General features: G+C 48.7%; 1 long non-coding RNA gene across 1 annotated transcript; it reads right to left on the reverse strand.

The window, feature by feature from the left end:
- Positions 1-14389: 14389 nt before the first annotated feature.
- Positions 14390-17772, reverse strand: LOC135423749 (uncharacterized). The gene is made up of 3 exons (XR_010434941.1): positions 17705-17772; positions 16064-16173; positions 14390-15920 (listed from the first exon to the last, which is right to left on the reverse strand). It is a non-coding gene; the product is annotated as an uncharacterized LOC135423749 (long non-coding RNA).
- Positions 17773-17804: the final 32 nt, after the last annotated feature.

Below are 17804 nucleotides of genomic sequence, written 5' to 3' on the forward strand. Positions count from 1 at the left end.
TAGGTGTCTTATCTGTTGTTGTTTTATTGTCCTTCTGTAAATCCATTTCAAAAATTGTTGTTGTTCCATGGTGTGGTGTGGGGAAACAGTTTTCCCCCCTGAAGTTATAAAATGGTAAAACCCCAGGGGGTGGTGACCCTTGAAGTTTTGAGGTTTTACCCAATGAGCGCTTCTGCAAAATATAAACAGATCCCAAGCGGAACGGAAGAGAAGGTTGTTTTTGAAGGTGTTGTTGAGAGAGGTGGCCATGTTCTGAGGCCACGAGGAAGGGGCACGGAGCTCCTTGGGGCCTCTGGGCCCCCCCCAGCCCCGGCAAGGGGGCTACAGAGACTTAGAACAGTGTTAAACTAGACCAAGTGTCTGTAGCTAGAAAGCTAGAAGTTTTCTCCACCGTGAGTGAGCAGAGACAGAGCAGCAGCAGGAGCAGTGTCCAGAAACGGTGGCAGAGAGCCAGGAGAGAGAAGAAAGCAGCAGAGGCAGCTTGCAACCAGGCAAGCTGGGAGCTCAATACTTCAGAGAAGAGGCAATCTAGGAATTTCCTGGAGCGTATAGAGGACAATTTCCTTCATCAACTGGTAAATGAACCTAACAGGGGTAAGGCCCCGCTAGACCTGTTGTTTACAAACAGAGAAGGGCTGATGGGAGATGTAGTGGTTGAAGGCCGCCTGGGAAATAGTGACCATGAAATAATAAAATTTTCAATACTCAGAGATTCAAGGAGAAACAACAATAAAACCTCGATGCTGGACTTCCGGAGGGCAGATTTTGACCTATTCAGAAGTCTAGTCCAGAGCATACCCTGGGAAATAACCCTTGAAAACAAGGGGGTTCAGGAAGGATGGATGTGCTTCAAGCAGGAAGTTTTGAGTGCACAGGAACAGGCCGTACCGGTGTGCCGAAAGGCAAGCCGACGGGGAAGACAACCAGCTTGGTTAAACAGGGAGATTCTGAAGGAAATCAGGCATAAAAAGAGAGTTTACCGACTGTGGAAGAAAGGGCTGGCTCCTTACGAAGAATTCAGGAAGACAGCTAGATCATGCAGAAAGAAAATCAGGGATACAAAAGCCCAATTTGAAGTTAAATTAGCCACTTCTGTTCGGGATAACAAAAAGTCCTTCTATAAATACATTAATAACAAAAGGAGGGGCAAAGAAAACCTCCATTCTTTGAGGGACTTGGAGGGAAACATAGTTAATAGAGATGAGGAGAAGGCTGAGGTACTTAACACCTACTTTGCCTCAGTTTTTACCAGTAGGACAGGTGGCCCTCAAGGCAACTGGCCTCTGGAGCTGGTAGACAGAGATAGGAAACCAAGTAGTCCCCTTGTATTCCAGGAGGATGTAGTTAGCGACTTACTGAGTCATCTGGATCCTCAGAAGTCTATGGGACCAGACGGGATCCATCCTAGGGTAATGAAGGAGCTGGCAGAAGAGCTTGCCAAGCCGCTCTCCATCATCTTCCAACAGTCCTGGCTCACTGGGGAGGTCCCATATGACTGGAAGTTGGCAAATATCACCCCAATCCATAAAAAAGGCTGCAAGGCTGACCCGGGTAACTACAGGCCTGTCAGCCTGACCTCGGTGCCTGGCAGAGTTATGGAACAGATTATCCTGTGTGAAATCACACGGCAGCTACAGGATGGACAAGGGATCAGACCCAGCCAACATGGGTTTAGGAGGGGCAGGTCCTGTCTGACCAACCTGATCTCCTTTTACAATCAAGTGACCCACCTGGTGGATGACGGAAAGGCTGTGGATGTGGTCTATCTGGACTTCAGCAAAGCCTTTGACACTGTCTCCCATAGCATACTCCTGGAAAAGCTGGCAGCCCACGGCTTGGACAGGGGCACCCTGTGCTGGGTCAGGAACTGGCTCGAGGGCCGGGCCCAGAGAGTGCTGGTGAATGGAGCTGCATCCAGTTGGCGACCGGTCACCAGTGGTGTTCCCCAGGGGTCAGTGCTGGGTCCAGTCCTGTTTAACATCTTTATTGATGATTTAGATGAGGGGATTGAGTCCATCATCAGCAAATTTGCTGATGACACTAAATTGGGAGGGAGTGTCGACCTGCCGGAAGGCAGGAGGGCTCTGCAGAGGGGTCTGGATAGACTGGAGAGATGGGCTGACTCCAATGGGATGAAGTTCAACAAGGCCAAGGGCCGGGTCCTGCACTTTGGCCACAACAACCCCCTGCAGCGCTACAGGCTGGACACAGAGTGGCTGGAGAGCAGCCAGGCAGAAAGGGACCTGGGGGTGCTGATCGACAGGAGGCTGAACATGAGCCAGCAGTGTGCCCAGGGGGACAAGGGGTCAAGAAGGCTAATGGCATCCTGGCCTGCATCAGGAACAGTGTGGCCAGCAGGAGCAGGGAAGTGATCCTTCCCCTGTACTCTGCATTGGTGAGGCCACACCTTGAGTATTGTGTTCAGCTCTGGGCCCCTCAGTTCAGGAAGGATATTGAGGTGCTGGAGCGGGTCCAGAGAAGAGCAACGAGGCTGGTGAAGGGACTTGAGCACAAGTCCTATGAGGAGAGGCTGAGGGAGCTGGGGTTGCTTAGTCTGGAGAAGAGGAGGCTCAGAGGTGACCTCATCACTCTCTTCAACTCCCTGAAGGGAGGTTATAGCCAGGCGGGGGTTGGTCTCTTCTCCCAGGCAACCAACAATAGGACAAGGGGACATGGGCTCAAGCTCTGCCAGGGGAGGTTTAGGTTAGATGTTAGGAAGAAATTCTTTACAGAGAGGGTTATCAGGCATTGGAACGGCCTACCCAGAGAGGTGGTGGATTCACCATCCCTGGAGGTTTTTAAAAAGAGATTGGACGTGGCCCTTAGTGCCATGATATAGTAATTGGGGTTGGATCAGGGGTTGGACTTGATGAGCTTGGAGGTCTTTTCCAACCCAATCTATTCTATGATTCTATGATTCTAAGAAGACACAGAGATGTCTAATGAAGAGAGAGAGAGAGCAGGACTAAACTCTACACAGAGTTTTGGGGGTAAGAACTGAACCAGACCCCCCAAATCCCTTTTGCTGGGATGAGGACAGTCCCCCAGCAGCACGACAGGCACGTCCTGGCCATGCCCTGCCCCGGGGTCACCTGCTGGGTGTGCCAGGCTGGGGGCACAGGGAGCACCCAGCAGGGCCCGACTGCACTGACCGTGCCCTTGCTTTTCTTGCAGGACTGACGGACCTGCCGGCCACGGAATTGGCCCCTCTCTACATATGTTTTTAACTTTTTTCTGTAAATATGTTTTACAAAATTCACTTTTTAAGAAGTTTGTTGTTTTTATGAAGAAGACATTTTAAGAAGATAGGTTTTTAAGTAAGAAGATAGTTTTTTATTAGAGTCATAGTTTTTTTAAGAAGATAAGTTTTCTTTTAAAGAAGATAGATTTTTATATAAGAAGATAGTTTTTTATGAAGATGATAGTTTTTTTAAGAAGATAAGGTTTCTTTTTAAGAAGATAGTTTTTTATTAAGAAGATAGTTGTTTTATTTAGAAGATAGTTGTTTTTATTAAGAAGATATTTTTATTAAGAAGACAGTTGTTCATTAAGAAGATAGTTGTTTTTATTAAAGAGATGGTTATTATACTAAAATTGTTGTCATCAAGAAGACTGTCGTTTTCATAAAGAAGAATGATGGGTTTATAACAAAATTGGGAAAATATCAATAAATTCTGTACACGTGTCTGATATGTTGTCATTTTATTGTCCTTCTGTAAATACATGTCAAAGATTATTGTTGTTCCATGGGCCCTTAGAATGTGCCCTCTCAGCCCAGCCCCCCCCCGTGTCCTGGGCTCATCCCCAGCCCTGGGGGCAGCAGGGCAGGGGGGGTTCTGCCGCTCTGCTGCGCTCTCAGCAGACCCCACCTGCAGTGCGGCCTCCAGCTCTGGGGTCCCCGACACAACAAGGCCAGGGAAGTGCTGCAGCAAGGCCAGACCAGGCCACCAAGGGGCTCAGGGCACTCGAGCACCTCCCCTCTGCACACAGGCTGGCAAAGTTGGGGCTCTTCAGCCTGGAGAAGAGAAGCTTGTGTGGAGACCTGGGAGAAACCTCCCCGTGTGGGAAGGGGCCTCCAAGGAAGCCGGAGGGTGACTCTTGGTCAGCAACTGTAGTGACAGAAGAAGGGGGAATGGGCTCAAAGTGACAGAGAGGAGGGTTAGATTTGATGTTAGGAAAACATTGTTTCCTGTGAGGGTGTTAGGCCCTGGTAGGGGCTGTGCAGAGAGGCTGTGGCTGCCCCATCCCTGGCAACATTCAAGGACCACTTGGATGGGGCCCTGAGCAACCTGGTCAGCTTGGAATAAGATGATTTTTAAGGTCCCTCCGAAGTCAAACCATTCAAGGATTCCATCATTCCATGATCCCCATCCCCACTGCGGAGTGGCCCTGGACCTCCTGTGACATCAGAGCTGCCAGAGCTGTGCCCGTGTTCCATGTGGAACTGCCAGGGCCCGGCGACGAGCACAACGCAGCCATTCCCCTGCTGCCAGCGATCTGTGAGCAGCTCCCAGCGCACCCTCGTCAGGTGATCCCTGAGAGACCCGTGAGTCCTGGACTCTCCCTGCTCTCTGGAGCTCTGCAGCCATCCCAGCAGGATGGGCAACCTCCTCCCAGTGAAGGTACAGTGCCAATCCATGGAAGTGGGAAACCCCTGACTTCCCAGGAAGACTGGAGCTCAGTGGGGCTGGTGTGGGACAGGGACCCCTCTCTGAGGTTGTGCTCCCTTACACAGACTGTCGGAGATACCGAGGAGATGATGGAGGTGGACACCCAAGAGTTAGTAGAAGAGATGGAGGTCGATGTTGTGGAGGAGATCGAGGAGATGGATGTGGACCAGCAAGATGAGGAGGAGGACATGGTGCTGGGATGAGGACAGTCCCCCAGCAGCACGACAGGCACGTCCTGGCCATGCCCTGCCCCAGGGTCACCTGCTGGGTGTGCCAGGCTGGGGGCACAGGGAACACCCAGCAGGGCCCGACTGCACTGACCGTGCCCTTGCTTTTCTTCCAGGACTGACGGACCTGCCGGCCATGGAATTGACCCCTCTGTACATATGTTTTTCATTTTCTTCTGTAAATAGGTTTTATATTATTCACTTTTAAGGAAGATTGTAGTTTGGATAGAGAAAATAGTTTAAGAAGATAGATTTTTATTTAAGAAGATAGTTTTTTCATAAGTCAATAGCTTTTTTAAGAAGATAAGTTTTCTTTTTAAGAAGATAGTTTTTTAAAGAAGATAAGGTTTCTTTTTAAGAAGATAGTTTTTTAAAGAAGATAAGGTTTCTTTTTAAGAAGATAGTTTTTTAAAGAAGATAAGGTTTCTTTTTAAGAAGATAGTTTTTTATTAAGTAGATATTTTTATTTAGAAGATAGTTGTTTTTATTAAGAAGATACTTCTATTAAGAAGATAGTTGTTTTTTCAAGAAGATAGTTGTTTTTATTAAGAAGATGGTTGTTGATAGTAAGACTGTTGCCATCAAGAAGACTCTTCCTTCTGGAAAGAAGAATGCTGGAGTTTTTAAAAAAATTAGGAAAAAGTCAATAAATTCTGTAGACGTCTCTGATATGTTGTTGCTTTATTGTCCTTCTGTAAATACATGTCAAAGATTATTGTCATTACATGGGCCCTTAGAATGTGCCCTCTCAGGCCAGCCCCCCCCGTGTGCTGGGCTCATCCCCAGCCCTGGGGGCAGCAGGGCAGGGGGGGTTCTGCCGCTCTGCTGCGCTCTCAGCAGACCCCACCTGCAGTGCGGCCTCCAGCTCTGGGGTCCCCGACACAACAAGGCCAGGGAACTGCTGCAGCAAGGCCAGACCAGGCCACCAAGGGGCTCAGGGCACTCGAGCACCTCCCCTCTGCACACAGGCTGGCAAAGTTGGGGCTCTTCAGCCTGGAGAAGAGAAGCTTGTGTGGAGACCTGGGAGAAACCTGGGGCCCCGGGGAGGCCTCAGTGCGGCCGGGCAGGAGCTGAAGGGGCCCAGAGGAGAGCTGGGCCAGAGTGTTCAGCAGGGCCTGCGGGGAGAGGACAAGGGGGGATGGCTTTACACTGAAGGAGGAGGACTCAGCTTTGATTTGCTTTAGGAAGATGTTCTTTTGCACTGTGGGTGTTGAAGCCCTGGCAGGGGCTGTTCAGAGAGGCTGTGGATGCCCCATCCATGGGAATGTTCAAGGTGTGCTTGGACAGGGCCCTGAGTAACCTGGTGTGGTGGAAGGTTGTTCAAATTTGAAGAAGATGATTTTTAGGGTCCCTTCCAAGTCAAACCAGTCCAGGATTCCATCATTCTACAGTCTCCATCCCCCAGTGTGGAGTGGCCTTGGACCTCCTGTGACATCAGAGCTGCCAGAGCTGTGCCCGTGTTCCATGTGGAACTGCCAGGGCCCGGCGACGAGCACAACGCAGCCATTCCCCTGCTGCCAGCGAACCTTCAGCAGCTCGCAGCGAACCCCTGTCACCTGGTCCAAGACCACCCTTCCCCCTGCTCCAAGACCACCTTTCCTCCTGCTCCCAGCGCCCTGTCCTTACCAGCTCCCTGATAGTCCGTCAGTCCGGAACTCTCCCTGCTGACTGGATCTCAGCATCGCTCCTGCAGGATGTGCAGTTTTGTCCCAGTGAAGGTACAGTGCCGTTCCATGGAGGTGGGCACCCCATGACTACCTGGGATGGCATCCCCTGTGGGGATGGTTTGGGACAGAGACCCCTCTCTGAGGTTGTGCTCCCTGCTGCAGGGTGTCAGAGACACCGAGGAAGCCATGGATGTGGACATGGATGGCGATGGCGAAGAGAGTATGGAAGTGGACCTGGAAGAGCATGTGGAGGAGATGAAGGTGGACACGCAAGAGGAAGAAGAGATGGATGTGGAAGAGGAAGGCGAGAAGGAGGAGGCCATGGTGCTGGGATGAGGAGAGTCCCCCATCAGCAGCAGGTGAGGCCCGTCCTGGCCATGCCCTGCCCCGGGGACAGCGGGTCACCTGCCACCAGGCTGGGGCTGGGCTGGGTGGCCCCGCTCAGGGACACGGTGCCCCGTGCCCTGGATTGTGGCGGCACAACCCCCAGCCCCGGCCTGCCCTGCGCCTGCTTTGGGCCACACAAGCCCCGTGCCAGCGCCTGGGGCCCGGCTCCCATCCCCAGCCGGGCTCAGGCCTGGCGCCAGAGTCCCGCTGTGCCCAGCGTGGGCCAGGCTGGGGGCACAGGGAACGGCCAGCAGGGCCCGACTGCACTGACCGTGCCCTTGCTTTTCTTGCAGGACTGACGGACCTGCCGGCCATGCAATTGGCCTTGCTGTACATATGTTCTCCATGTTGTTTCCTGGTTTTGTACATATGATTTATATTTTTATATTTTAAGAAAATATTTGATTTTATGGAGAAGATAGTTGTTTTCTCAAGAAGATAGTTTTATTAAGAAATAGGGTTTTTTTATAAAAAGATAGTTTTTTAATTAAGAAGATAGTTTTTTGTAAGAAGCTAGTTTTTTATTAAGATGATAGCTGTTTTTAATAAGAAGATAGTTGTTTTAAGAAAATAGAAGACTTTTTTTTATTAAGAAGATTGTTGTTTCTATAAAGAATATAGATGTTTTTATAAAGAAGACGATTGGTTTTATAACGAAGATTTTTGTTTTTACTATGAAGATTCTTGTTTATATAAAGATTTGATACTGTAAATCCATTCTGTATAGCTGTTTACTGCGTTGTTGTTTTATTGTCCTTGTGTAACTCCGTTGTCTGGGGGTGCTGGCACGGCCCCCCGGGCTGGGGGTACCTGTGCCCAGAGGGGTCCCCCTTGGGAAGGTGGCGGCCCTGGGCACTGCTGGTGTTGCTGGGCTGGGGCAGAGCGGTGTCCCCAAGAGCAAAGCTGTCCCCAGCACACAGGGGGGTCTGACATGAGCGGCCCCTGCAGAGCTGCCCCAAAGCAGGCAGGAAAGCTCCTGCTGCCCTTCCTGCTGCAGCCAAAGGGACTGGTGGGGCGAGAGCCAGGATCAGGTCCCAGGGAGGCCAAATGCCAAGGGATGCCCCGAAGGCCATGGCAGCCTTGGGAATGGCTGGAGGCAGGATGTGGGGAGAAGGGTTTGGAGCTGGAGGGGCTGATGTTTAAGGCTTTGAAGCTCCAAGCACTCTGGGCTTTGTTTCCCATCCCCATGGCATTGCCCTGGGCCGTGAAGGAGCCCAAAGGCCAGTGAGGGATCCTTGCCCTGCCCCGATTCCTGCTGCTGGCAGCGGGCACGGGCCCATGTCCCCCACTCGGGGGGACACGTGGAGTGGGCAGCACAGGCTGTGTTGGGGAGAACCCGGGGGCCCTTGGTGTGAGGGTGCTGTTTCTGGGGTGCCATGGGCCCCATGGGTGCAGGGTCCTGGAGGGGGTGCGGGGTGTGGGAGCCGTGGGCGCTGCAGAGAGTGCCGGGGGATGCGATGCTGGGAGGGGCAGGGCTGGGGGATCCGGGGCTGTGGGCGAAGGGGATGGGCAAAGGGGAGTCCCCAGGTGATCCTGCCTTCTTTTTCCTGCAGACATGGGCCAGGTTTAACTCTCCCCTGCCAGAGCTGCCTTTTGCTTCCCCTGCAGCTCAGGAGGGAGCACCAAAGATTGCCTGGGTTGGATCCAGCTTTTCTCATCTGGGGACGTTCATTCTGCCACAGTGACTTGGTTTAAGGAACTCCCTCACACTGGGGTTCTGACAGAAACCCGAGGAGGAAAACTGAGCCAGCAGAGTGCTGGCCTTCACAGGCTCTCACTGCCAGCCCAGGGCACTGGCACAACACCCAGCTGTGCCCTCCCAGTCTGCAGGGTCCCCGCTCATCCAGCTGGGCTGCAGCCCCTTCCCCAGGGGTGGCACGTGTGCCTGCTGTCCTGGCACACACAGGGAAGGGGACAGAGCAATTACTCCTGTCCTTGGGGCAGTCCCAGCTTGCCAGGGGCTGGAGGTGGTGCCCAGCCCCAGCTCCACCCCGTGTGGGACAGGACAGCAGAGCTGATGTGCAGGGAAGGGCAGGGCTGGCCTGGGAGGTGCAGGTGACTGAAGAAGTGTAACAGAAGAATAAGAATGCTTGACCCCTTCTCTTGCAGGCGTCTGGATTCCTGAGTAACTTCTGTGTTATGTGTCAATCCCTTTTCTAAGGACCTTCAGGGGGAGAGGGAGTGTCAAGTAATGAGGACAAAAGGGATCTATAGCAACTCTTCTGCTTTAAAGCTTTCCCCAAGGTACCTGTAAGCAGCTCTGAGGGTGGCACTGTGCAGTTCCAGAGTTCTGAAGTTTGTTGTAGAGCCCACAGCATGGCATAAGTTCTTTCTCCTGCTCCTGCTCAACAGCACAGTCTCCTCTTTTCTCCTTTGTGGCTCAGAGCACTGTTAGTTTGGCAGCTTCAGTCCAAGCCTGGAAGGATCTGCAATAGAGAAAGAGGTGTTTGCAGGTGACTTCTGTGCAGGTGAGAAAAACAGACAAATATTCTTGGGCAGTGCAAGGCAGTCTGTGTTTTACAGATGCTGCTGGAGCTCTGTGCCCTCCTGGTTGCACGGGGCCCTGGGAGGTGTGAGTAGTGGGGAATGTGCTCTACAGGGTGAGCAGGGGATCCAGGGCCCTGCCAGCCCCACAGGTCCCACTGGATGCATTCCAGACAGGAGGCAAACATCTACGGCAAAGGCTCTTTTTGCCAGGAGAGCTGTGGGGTGGTGCTGCTCTCCTTTGGCATTCACCTGTTCTTCCTCTTCCCTTCATCATCACTCACCGTGTTCAATGAGGACACATCAGCTCCACCTGCTGTGAAGGTGCTCCAGCCTTGACCAGACACTCCCAGTTGTCTCTGAGGCCATGAGCAGTGCTGAAAGAGAAGCCACACAAGCAGCATGGTTTGCCCTGAGCCTCTGATTTCAGGGATTGACACCTCACAGCACACAGTATTATACTCCATTTTCATGGAAGTGAGTATTCTGAGCTCTGATGACTCCTACACACCCTGGTCCTTTCATTGCTGCTGCCACTGGTGGATTTGGGACACCAGATGGCGCAAGACAGGCACAGAAGGGAGGGAATAGGATGGAGTGAAGAAAGAGGAACTGGAAAAAAGGAGAGTACAAAACCTGACAGAGTCCATGAAACAGTAACAGGATTTTATTCACGTTATACACCCTGTGACTGTTTCATTTACTGTAGGAGTTCAAACAGGGAAATTCTGGGTTGTAAATTTTTGTATCTCACTGGCACTGAAAAGCTGAAACTCAGGGGAAAGAAACCCACTGTTTTAAAAATAAGAATATGACATTTCTTCAGAACTGTATTTCAATAAAGACTGGGCTTGTTGGCATGGCTGTGAAGTGCTGCAGATGTCAAGAGCAGGAGAAAACATCAGCTTAAGCCTCTGTGTAACACAGGTGAGATATTCACACAGGTGCATCACTGACCTTAGAAAATGCAGCACTATGCCCAATACTCTGACAAAGCACCCCGTGCACATCTTAAAGTGGTACTCACAGAGGAAGAAATCATTCATTGTTGTATTCTGTACCTCAGGTAGCCCTTGCCTGTAAACTGCAATGATTTCATTTTCCCACAAACTTACATATTGCACATATAAATTCAGTTCTGCCTGTGAAGCACAGTGATATTGTGGTGGTGGCCTTCAGGAGACCCTGGTTAGGAAACCAATGTTGTTTTACCCTGCTTGGTTAGGAGTGAAGGAGAATCCCCATGGTGAAGGATGCAGATGAAAGAGGAGGTGTGTGATGCCGTGCCAGCCAGCACAAGCCATTCAGTGCAGAGGGACACACAGCCTTTGATGATCCAGTTAGATCATACTGTGGGAAATGCCACAAGGTGCCTAATGAAGACACTGGTGGTGCATCACTGGTGTCTTCTAAGTGAAGTGTTTTGCTCTGTAGCCTCACCCTGCGAGGGCCCCAGCCAGCAGACGAAGGTTGCAGGATCCCTTTTCCATGCCCATGGAACTCAGCCTAGCAGGGGTCCCGTGGGGGATAGAGCCCCTGTTGTTCATGCCTTGCATTGGCTTGAATTGAGTGCTGTTACAGGCAGCAAACATACACTCAGAGGACTCAGAAACGTGGTCCAGCTCATGCCACAGGTGAACTCCCTGCCTTCAGCGTCGACTCTGAGACATGCCCAGTTTCGTGGTGGCAGAGCTGGGTAAATGGTTTGGCTCAATGGTCTTAGAGGGCTTTTCCAGCCTTAATGATTGCATGTATTGTCTCGTGTTTGCACAAAGTCCTTCCCAACGTGATTTCCCACTATATTCTTGCACAGAATGACACCACTGGGGATCCAGTTCAGTGTCTCAGTCCACAACAACGTTTATATTACTGTAGGAAGCATTTGCATTCTGATGATTAGACCATTTGCCCCAGTGAAATTAAATCTGACACATTCCAGATTTATGCAGGTGACTTTCTCCTCCCCTGCCCTCTGAAAAGTCTCCTGCACTCTGCCAGGTCCTGATGCTGGTGATGCCATCCCTTCCCACAGCAAACTGCCCGACAGAGGGCAGAGGAAGCCTTCCTTTGGCTTCCCTGGGAATGAGGACGAGCAACATTCCAATAGGAGGTTGGTATGATCGAGCTGGTGCCTTTTGGGAGGAGGACAGTTAGTCCAAGGGTTAAAAGGAGACTGTATTTTTGTTGCAAGCACACTAGAAATCATTTACTTGTGATCATGTACTGTGCACACCCAGTGCAGGCAGGAACTGAAGCAAGAGCCAGGAGATAACAAATGAAATACTGTGAAGGGAAAATTGGACTAATTTTATTACCTCTTGCCTCTTATTTCCCTTGTACCCTCAACAGGAGGAGAAACACCAGGTTTTGTTCCTTGTAGGAACCCTGGGGCCAGCCTGTAACACAAGAGGCTCGTTCAGTCCGTGAGAGCCTGAGGCTTGGGGTTGGTGGTAAGTCAAGTGCATCATCTTCTCCTCCCTCTCCAGCTGAGGGCCAAGCCCTGGGCCTCGCAGAGCGAGTTTAACCAAGTAAATTCTCCCTTAATACATCCTGGGAAATCATGAGCACTGCACCTGGTATGTTAATGGCATGTGATGGGACTGGTACAGCCACCTTCCAGCACCTCGCTCTTACTCACCCGAAGGTTGCAGTTCAGTGCACACAGAGCATAAGAAAGGCTGGATGAAAAAAATTAAATGAATGAGCAAGATCACTACTCAGCCAGGGATGTTCAAAGCCTGGACTGTTAGTCCAAGACCAGAGGCTTTGTTCAGAGCTCACAAGTGTAAAGCTGCAGCTCCAAGGGACCAACTTAGTGAAACTTGACCTCTCACTCAAAAGGACTGATAGCTTGGGTGGGGTTTTCTTTGCAGTGGAGGACATCGAGGTATCCTAGCACAAGATGCTACATAAGGTAAAGAAGGTACAGACCCCTGAAGCTGATAATGGCTTTTAAAGAATTATTAATGGAAACCAGCTTTATTTGACTTTGGATCAAAGCTCAGGCACTTAAATCATTCCTCCTCCCTTTGTATTAGTCTTGACATCACGTGGCTTTTTATCAGCACCTGTTCTGCTCTGAAACACCAGCTGATTTATACCAGAGCAATTTGCAAGGAGGTAAACCACTCAGGAGGTGAGTCAGCCTCTGGATGGAGGTAATTCACAACTGTTTAAATGAGGGAGGTGATCAGGATGGGATGGGAACAAACCTGGGTCTAAACAAGAGCTGTCTCTGCTAACCTCTCTGTGTCAAAACCTCTTCTCCAAAAGCCTGGCAAAAGCAGGCATCCAACTGACACTGAGTATGTATTCCCATCCTTTGTGAGTCCTTGGTGCACCATCCAGAGGGTAAAGCTGTAACTGGGATCCAAGTGGTGCCCGGGGCACCCTGCACACCTGCCTCACCAAGGTCTCTGTGGAGGCGAGAGCTGGACAGAGCCATCAGTTAAGAACTGCACGGTTGTTTCACCTCTCCCAGCACCAGCATGTCGTGTCTTCTGCTGAAAACTCCCCAGCACATTTCTGGTATCGTGTTTTTCACTCCCAGCAAAAAATAATCTTCAGCCTTTTGCGTGGGGAAGAGAGGAGCAATTTTCTCAGTAGCTTCTCCTTCCTTTAAAATATCTACATATCTTGGTTGTGTCATTTCCGTTCCCAAGACACCTAATCACTCCCTCCCACTTCTCTGATTATGCACTGCAGAGCAATTGAGTAATCAAATACTTAATTAAATAGCCACACGTCTTTGTTATACCCTTTAATTAGATTACTTGGAAATAATAATAGCTTCTCACCAACCTGAAGGGTTCGTTAATTCCTTCTGCAGATAACAGGAAGTAATTTATCTTTTCCTACTGATATTTTTCTAAATCCCAAGTCAAATGAATCAATTCTGATTTAAAGTCAATTAGAAAGAGATGCACTCTGACACTACACTGTTATCTTCATGAGTGGAGTAATGAATTCAGACTCCCATAACAAGGCAGCGCGACAACATTTCTCCTTTCAGAGATGACAATTTCAGGACAAGAAGTCTGATTATAAAATATAAAGCACTTCCTGCAATAATTACTCAGATAACAAAACACTCCAGAAGACTTCTTTATAAGAATAAGACTATATAGTATTTATAAAATGCTTTGACATCCAGTAAAGAGAAGCAATGTGAAAACAAAATACTCCTGCGTTTCTAAATCACCAACTTTACACAGCCTTAAGTCAGACCGAAGCATTAAGCCACTGTTAAAGACTGAAAATCGCTCAGGAGCTAATGGGTGCTGACGACACCTGATGACTGTTGCACAGTCATTGTGTGATCCTTGCTCGGGGCTGTGTCTGTCCCAAAGCAGATAAACATCCACACTCCCAAAGCTGCCTCCGTGGAGGGATGGTCACTGTGCTCTCCTCAGGACCAGGACCAGCTTCATGTTGTCAAGTTACACAGTGACAGGGACTGAGGTCCAACGGGAAGGTGGAGAAACCTCTCAGGAAACCAAGCAAAGGCAAATACAAGGGGTGAAATTCCAAACAGACACATGCAGAAAAAAATCAATCTATGGGTCATCAAGCACTTGACCAGGGCATGAAGAGGCTGTGGGATCTCCATCCTTGAAGGTATTTGTCTCTCAGCTGTGCAACCTTATCTAAGCTGGTTCTGGTTGAAGACCAAGAGGCCACCATGGGTTCCTTCCTACCTGAGTTGTTTTGTATTTGTGTGATGCTGACAGGATTTTTGTGTGCTTCACTAAAATAAATAAAATAGAAAACATCAAACACTTGTCAAGGAGAAAGAAATGCAGTTCTGTTTCCAATTCTGACAGCAACTTGCTGGACAACCTTTAGGAAATCATGTAATGTTGGAAAGAAGAGCTTTGTCATGTGTGAGGTCAGTGGAGTTGGCTGAGAGTCAAAAAAGGGAGAGAATTGTGAGAAACAGAGTCTCGGAGTAAAATAATTTTTCCAATTAGAATTTATTATATAGTAGAAGCAAGCAGGGCTGGGTGGCAGTGGGGTCTTGCTCCTAGACTTGCCACTCTGATACAGTTTGTGTGCCTGATATTTATTTCAAACATCCCATACATATTCATTACATCACAAACATACACATTTTACATCACTATTCCAGGTATTCAACATATGTTTATTTTTAGAGCTAAGACTAATTTGTTATCTCTACGACAAGTTATAAATTCATATGTTCTTTGACAGAAGGCACCAGCAGGCTACTGACCCGACCTGGTTTGGACATAATTCCTGGCTAGGAGGACAGGGGAGGTGATGGTCTGGTTTATGTCTTTATGGGGGTGTAATTAAGTTTTACAATCCGTTTGTTTCTCTTCTTTCCTGAGGTTACATTAACCCATTTGTTTCCATTTGTTTCCTTTGCTGACACGAATTAGGACTTGTGTTTATTACAGAATGAAGGCAGGGCCTAATTCAGGAGAGAGGATCCCATACTCTGGGAATAGTAGAATAACAAGTGTGTTCAGTGCTGCTCTTGTCTCAGCCCTTTAGGTGAGGGAGCCCAGAGCTTTGAGGTATCAGAGAGCAATCTCCATTTGCAGACTTCTGCTCAAAAAATCTATCAGAATCACAACATTTTAATGATCTTGCAGGGGGGTTTTTATTACCACATGGAAGATTCAAACATGGAAGCAATTTATACAACTCTGCCACACAAATCCTTGTCCTCAGTGGTTTCCCAGTCAGGTCCCAACAGCACTCACTGGTGTGCCAGTTCTGGCTGCAACAACTGGATAAGATTTCATTAGGGATTTGAATATTATTATTATTTACCACAGTCCAAGTGAGAATAAATGCTACACATATTTTGTCATGAGAAACAATCTCTGTCCCACTGACCAGTCTGGATTGGACTGAGAGAGGCAGGTAAAATACTATGAAAATTATAACATATTATCTTTAAAAAATTAACTCCCAAAAGCACAGATTCATCCCATCAAACCTGGCAAATCTGAAAGCCTATAAAGCATTCACAGTTTTCCTAAATAGTCTTTGTACAAGATTATCCTAAACAATTGTGGCAAACTGCACCCAATTTCTTGGGGTTCTTACTAATCAAAAGAAAGTTATGACAGGGGATAGCAAGAAAATTCCATCCTGCCTGGGGATCTTGCAGTTATAAAAAGTACAGGGAAAAAAGAAAATAATCAAGCATTCTCCTCCTTTCCCCAAAGTAAAATGTTGGACACATAGCTCTTCTACCACTCAATTATATTCATCTTTGTTTGTAATGTATTCTATGTTAATTATTTATTTGTTGTTCCAGTTCACTGACAGGCCATGATTTTTACCAGGGAAAATGATCTCTGAAACAGTGTGAATGTGAGGATTGTTCCACGTTCCTTTTGTCCTGGCAAACACAAACTGATCAGTAGTCTGTGCACCTGGAACACATTCTTTTTCTCATGAATTTTGGAGAGCAGATGGCGCCAGTGGAACTTGACTGGAGGCATCAGAAGCTGAAAAACAAAGAGATTAGGGCTGCTGGGGTTGAACAGCAACCACTTTTCTGAAGTGCTGGTTGGGAAGAGGAGGGGAAAAATTATTACAGAGAGGCCAACTGATGTGGTGTCCTTGAAAAGAGACACTGAGTGTTATTCACCTCTGCTGGGAGACAACAAATCCAGCAGAAAGGAAGCCCAGCTGTGCATATGTGGAACTCCAGCTGCAGTCAGAGCCTCATTGTCCAGGACAGGAATTGGTGTCACAACACTGGACGAGAGACAACTGTTTATTTAGGTGATGCATGAGACAGAAATCTCTGTTAATTTTTATCATCATTAATTTGAATAGACCATTAACTATTGGAACTGTATGTGGTCAAATATTTCTAAAGGAACATAAAGACTTAAAGGTGCATAGAAAAGCCTTAGAGGGAAAAAAAGAAAAAAAAGAAAAGAAAGAAACACCTCAAGAACTTATTTCAGCTCTTCAAGTTGTTTGTTCTCATATAGGGCTGTAACCTTGGCTCCAAACTTGCTTCCCAGGGACTTGCACCTCTCTGACAAAGCCACACACCTGACTTTTCCATCCCCCCAGGCTCTGGCTGGGCAGCACCTGTTGTTCTGTGCTGAAATTCAAGTGATTTCTGTGCTGGAAGTGATGTGCACATGTGCCTTGGTCAGTTGTAACCACAAATGGTTGATTGGTATCGAGACATGTGTTGGTCTGTTGGGGGAAACAATTGGAGCTGTTCTCTTGAATCAGCAGAAACACTTAATTGTAGCTGTGAGATCTTATTGGAGTTTATGTGTGGAAGGCATGATGGATTTTCACATCCCTACCCGTTGTAAGAAAATGCTAAACTTTGCTCTTGCAAAGAATGTAATTTTTCCTGAAGAATTATTGAGGATATTCTCCCACTCTCCGAAAATTAAGGAGTCTTTTATCTGGTTTCAGCGCATGGAAACTGAACTCTCTCATTCCTCATTGTCAAAAGAGGAGATGTATTTTAATTTTTATGCGTTCACTTATGCAAAAATGCATTTGGGTCAAGAAAAAATACAATGAAAACAAGAAAGGTGTTACATAAAAGCTTAATAGTATCAATAGCTGAAGTCTCTGAAGTGGATACATTAAGCAGCAAAACCTTCACTGTGTGTCCCAGAGCCCTCCCGGCCACCAGGGATGCTCCAGCTGCTTGGCAGTCAGAAACTCCTGTTACCCAGGACATCCCTCTGTGCTCTGGGAGAATTCCAGTCATAGCTGTCACTGCAGTGCCTGGTGCCAGGGATGGCCGTGGGTTCCTCAAGGTGTTCCTGCTCCAGCCCAGCCCACAGCGGTGCTCTGGTGAGCAGTGATTTTTACTGTTGTGTGGGTGTGCATATACATATATATGTATATGTATATATACTCCGTGTGTGCATATAGAGTCACAAATCATAGAGTGGTTTGGGCTGGAAGGGACCTCAAAGCTCATCCAGTCCCTCCCCTGCCATGGGCAGGGGCACCTTCCACTGTCCCAGGTTGCTCCAAGCCCCGTCCAACCTGGCCTTGGACAATTCCAGGGATGGGGCAGCCACAGCTCCTCTGGGCAACCTGTGCCAGGGCCTCACCATCCTCACAACCAAGAATTCTTTCCCAAAATCCCATCTAACCCTGCCCTCTGGCAGTGGGAAGCCATTCCCCCTTGTCCTGTCCCTCCAGCCCTTGTCCCTCTCCAGCTCTCTTGGAGCACCTTCAGGGACTGGAAGGGGCCCTAAGGTCTCCTGGAGCTTTCTCTTGTCCGGGCCGGCCTCCCCACCTCTCCCCGCCGCCTCCACAGGCCATGGATGCCGAGGACACGCGCTGGACACCAATGGATACCAGGGGACATCCCGGCCCCTCCCGGCCCGCACCGAGCA

The sequence above is a fragment of the Pseudopipra pipra genome, chromosome 17, assembly GCF_036250125.1.
Source record: "Pseudopipra pipra isolate bDixPip1 chromosome 17, bDixPip1.hap1, whole genome shotgun sequence".
Lineage (NCBI taxonomy): Eukaryota > Metazoa > Chordata > Aves > Passeriformes > Pipridae > Pseudopipra > Pseudopipra pipra.